The following is a 5,009-nucleotide window of genomic DNA, read 5'->3' as shown; positions in this document are numbered from 1 at the left end:
TTTTCCAAACAAAAATGTTTTCAAAAATTTATTGTTTTCTTAATTCACATTTCTTCAAAAACCAATATTTTCTAATTCATGGTAATTTCTTTAGCCTTGATAGAAATATATAATTTAAATTTCCAAAATTTTGGTTTTTAAATGGTTAATTCGTAAGCCAAACAATTTAGCTCGCTCAAGTGGATGCTCACCAGAAATCTTGGCTTAAGTTACGTGCACACAAAGAGCCAAGCGACTCCGGGCGAAGTAAGATAAAGCAGGTGTTTATACTGAATAATGCAGAGCAGAGCTTTCCGTATGGAATTGGCTGCGAAGATGAAAGGTGGCTAAATATGTTCTTCCATAAAATTGGCAAAGCTGAAGAGTCAAATAGAAAATTCAAGATAAAAAAAAACTGTTTTGCTTTCAGCTCCAAAACGCTTCTGAAAAAACTTGCTCTATAAAAACTTGCATGTAACTACAGCAATTTGAAAGCTCGAAAAGCCTTTGCTCCACACCGGTCCGCTTCCGGCGTATACAAACCCTTGTACACGCACATGAATGTAAAACAGTTCGTGAGTTAAAATCTCAATGATAATTTTGAAAGCTTTAAACTCGCGAGTCGAAAAAATAGAACTCGCGAATCAAGGCCTTGCCTGGAACAGCTCCCTAAAACTTACCTCTTACCATATAAAGAATAATTTTTGATCGATCGTCAGAGTCTAAAATCTAAAACTCTCGAGTCAAAATTGTTCGGCTCGCGAGTCGAAAGCTTGCGACTCTCTTAATTTTCCACTTTCTCAATAAACAGACGTTTTTTGATTAACCTTTCCATACGCGGCATTTCTACTGAAAAAGCTGTGGCTTTATGTATGGGAATACCAAAATAAATGTAGATATGTTCGTATACATAAATTTGAGTGCAGAGACGCCTACTTGCATCCATATGTACTCGTACAATATGTGTGTGGCATTTTATTAAAACAACTTATCTCGAGTTTGGTCATTCTCCCTTAAAAGCAATTTTTTCATTGGATTCCCAAACAATATTTTAACGATCAACTTGCTTTAACTATAACTGTAAGATGCCCTATAATTGGCAGCTTAATAAAAATATAGAATTTTGCAAGGGAAACTTACTGCATATTTTTTTTATGTGAAAGAAAAACCTTCTAAAATCACTTAAGTTCTTTTAATAAAATGATATATACATTCGTACTTCTGAAAAATATTGCCATGCAGCTTAAATTAACGCACTCACACACATAGACATATGTTATATATACATACTGTCTGTATGTACCATCAAAAGCTATTTGGCTATATCTATGTAAACTTTTATACATACCCTGCAGTGAAAAGCCAAACCAGTTAGAAAAAATATAGTTCATTAACTAGTATGTGCCTACCAGTTCGACAATTTCGAAGAACTTAGGCGATCAGCGACATCTGCCTTTGAATTGCCAAAGCCAAAAATAAAACGCAATTAATTGCTTTTCTTACAAATGTCGGCTGTGGCGTCACGTGAAGACTACTGGTTCTGGTTCTGAAATCGCAGGTTCGAGGCCGCTTGGAGGTGGTTAAGATTTTTAAAGTTAAATAAATGTAAGTAAAAATAATTTATTCAATTTATAAATAAATAACAAATTTGAAAATCTAATTGCATTGCAAAAAAACATTTAGGAAGAAATAAAAAAAACAAAGAAATTAAACAAAAATATTTTTTTATTAAGTTTAAAAATTGCAATAAACTGCATAAACAAAAAAAATAAATTTATAAAAAATAAAAATAAAAAAATTTTGATTTGAACCTGGGACCTCAGGCTTACCACGCGAGTGCTCTGCTCTGTCGGCCATTGTGACTGCTAGAGCGTCACGAGCAAAAAGGCACACTTATGCTTTTCACGGGGCATGAATTGGCAGACTATCTCATCTACCGGTATGATGCTACTAGTATTTATACTAGTAGATGCTGATGCATAGCCTGACAATTGACATCTCGTAGGACATCGCAATGTTAAAAATACCAGTCGCTAACATTGAAAAAGGATAGAACGTGAACTAGTTCGGCTGAAACGCAAACCGGTAGAATTCTAGTTCACAACTATTAGCTTTCCCTGCAGGGTATGAGTGTGTGCTAGTGTTAGTGCGCACTCAACATTCGCATTGGCGGTAAATTGAAAATTACTCATACGCCATGTAGTGCCAGTGAGAAAATTAAGTTTTCGGCATGATTGAATATGCGATTGCGTCGATGAAGTGTGAATGTGTGTGCATATGCATGAATCGATTAGTCTGAGCGTGAGTATGTGTGAATATGTGCGAATATCGTTGTGTGAGTGTATGCGTTTAATGAAAAATTTATGCAGGCATGTATGTACATACATACATATGTATGTATGTACGTACGTATGTATGTATGTATGTAGGACTGGATGTACTTGATTGCCGGACATTTGTAGAGGCGCTTGGGACGTGTCACTTGACCAGTTTGCTTGCCATTCGGTCAATGAGTACAATATCCTCTCGCCCTTCCTACGAATGATGGCCTTTCGAGATCGAGATCCACGGCGAGACGGGGATGAGTGCGAAAAAAGTGAGGCAGTTGAGAGTGTTACGAAAATAGTTATGGCCATGCAAGTGGTTGATGTATATATTTACATACGTGTAAGTGGCCATACCGGCCGTGACATGTGAGTGCATGTCTCTCTGTTCGCGCGCGTGTGTGTGTGTGTGTTCACTTTGATTGAACCAATTCCATTTGTTGGCTGGCGTAGAAAACAAAGTTATGAATATTTTGCCAAGGCAACAGCTGAATTGAACTCGTTTCGATGCAAGTAAGTCATATTCGATTTGCTTGGCAATACATAGCAAATTCCATACACGCACACACACACGAGTGCACACACATAGTCGAGCCTTTGGTTAAAATATATGATTGAATGTCATTAAATGGACCGCCGAGACTTGTTTGGGTGTTGTTTTGAATGATTTTGGTGATGATGCTGGTCGGGTGAGTCGATGGCTTTGCATTGCATGAGCAATGAGCTGGTGAATGACATTTGGGCCAAAGAGGCTGAGCAGCATGCGCTGGCATTTTTTGTTAGATTTTTTTTTTTTGTTTTTGCTGTTGTTACAGAGTAGCCACACATCATTTATGTTGGCACTTGCGGTCGAGTAAATATGATTTATATGCATATTTTTGGGATTCGATGGCATAAATAGATAAGCGCTTAGTTAAACACACACACACACAGATGCAAGTGTACAGGGCTGTGAAATACACATTCAGCTGCCTTTGTAGTTAAGTCGAAGTGGATTTGTGCATTGACTATTGAATAACGCCTTTAAATATGCTACTCTTTCTAACTGAAAACCACACCCACCCCCTGGCCTTCACTCCCCCTAACAGGCCATTATTTCCCTTTTTAGCCAATTCAAATTTCCCCTACTTCGTGCATCACTTCACTCTCTCCTCTGGCATTTTTATTGGTTGATTGATTCCGATGTGGGATTTACGATTATTGCTTCTTTGTTGGTTGGTCAGGAAAATTCGCTTCCGCATAAAGTAATTTACCGTTAGCTCAAAAAGGATTATTTTATTGGGAGCAAAGGCTTAGCCGTTTTGCATTAAATTTGCCTCATAATTCAGTAATCAGTAATTGAAATATGAGGGGAAAATATGTACATATGTATGTGTGTGTGTGTGTGTTTCTAAAATGTGAATACATATGTTTCCGTTGGGCAGAAAATTATGGCCCTCTGTTTTATTGGCAAAGGGATGAAAAGTCGAAATCCATACGAAAAAATGAATGGAATTCTAGGACAGTATGTATTTTTAAGAGCAAAATTTCGTTATGGTAATTTAAGAAACTTATCTCTTAGGAAAACTTATTCGCTTTTTATAGGCGCATTTATTCTAAGGGTTATAGTGTTTTCGTAGCAAGAAAAAATAAATATTCTGGACTCTGGGAGTTACCTGGGAACAAACACTCATTCATTTCGAGTATAAAAATATCACTCGCCAGCTGAAAATATAAAGTTCGCCAGTCGATAATCGAAAATATTTAAATTATTGCAAAATACATACATATCAAAAACTAAAAAAAAAAAAATAATTTAGAAACTAATAGATTTCCAAAATTTAAAATCAAACTGCTCGCGAGTCGAAAAATTGCTGAACAGAAAATAAAGTTTTATCTATGGCTATGTTGTGGCTCCCCTTTATTCTATGTTCTTTGTGATAACGAAGAGTAAAGGAAGACTCTTGTTAAATTAATAAAGAAAACACTGAAAATCGGGAGTTCATCGGTACAAATATGAAAAATCCGGACTCTTATACGTCTCGACTTTTAAAAAATATTCAGCGGGACAATTTTCTTAAAATCGGTACAGTCCACCGCATGGCCACCGTAGTTATTATACACTTTTCCAGTAAAAATCTTTGCAGGTTCCAGTACAAGTTAGCACTAACTATTTGCTATTATACACACCTGCTTTTTTTCTTTGAAGGCATTGCGTTGATAGGCGGTATTTTCTCTAGCTATTATTTTACAAATCTGTTGTTTTAATAATGATTTTACGATAATTTTATGCATACATCTCGACGCCTGAAGTTCAGGGTTACCAAATCTCATTTTTACCCCAACGGCGATTTCGGCGGTTTTGCAAAGGCATCGACGATTTGAATTATTTAGATCAAACCATAATCGTTACTTCAAATTCAGATTTTTTGATCATAACATTCTTATGAACGCAATCTCCAATAACGGTTAAAATTTCGTCGAAAAAAAAAAAAATCAAAATCTAATATTTTTTTAAAAAAAAAAAAAAAAAAAAAAAGAAATAAAATCCTGATATAAATGGTGCCGGACGCCAAACTCATTAAGCAATCTATTACGATTACCATTGCTATCATCATTATTACATTGTCATAATTATTCTTTATAAAAAAAAAAATATTTTACTCAACAACCTTTTCTATTCTTTTAGATGGTAAGCATCGAACCAACGATCTGGCATTTCATTCA

The 5,009-nt window shown here is 35.7% G+C and overlaps 1 protein-coding gene across 1 annotated transcript in view; it reads left to right on the top strand.

Moving 5' to 3' along the window:
* LOC118748456 overlaps positions 1–5,009 on the top strand; it is a gene marked incomplete in the record, with an annotated part of 159,380 nt that overhangs the window by 130,882 nt on the left and 23,489 nt on the right. The window contains 1 exon segment of the mRNA XM_036482904.1: positions 4,972–4,994.

Source organism: Rhagoletis pomonella, unplaced genomic scaffold (assembly GCF_013731165.1).
Source record: "Rhagoletis pomonella isolate Grant_MI unplaced genomic scaffold, Rhpom_1.0 Rhpom_scaffold_00013, whole genome shotgun sequence".
Taxonomy (NCBI): Eukaryota; Metazoa; Arthropoda; class Insecta; order Diptera; family Tephritidae; genus Rhagoletis; species Rhagoletis pomonella.
The sequence above is the reverse complement of the archived record's forward strand: the minus strand, read 5'-3'. Positions and strand labels throughout refer to the sequence as shown.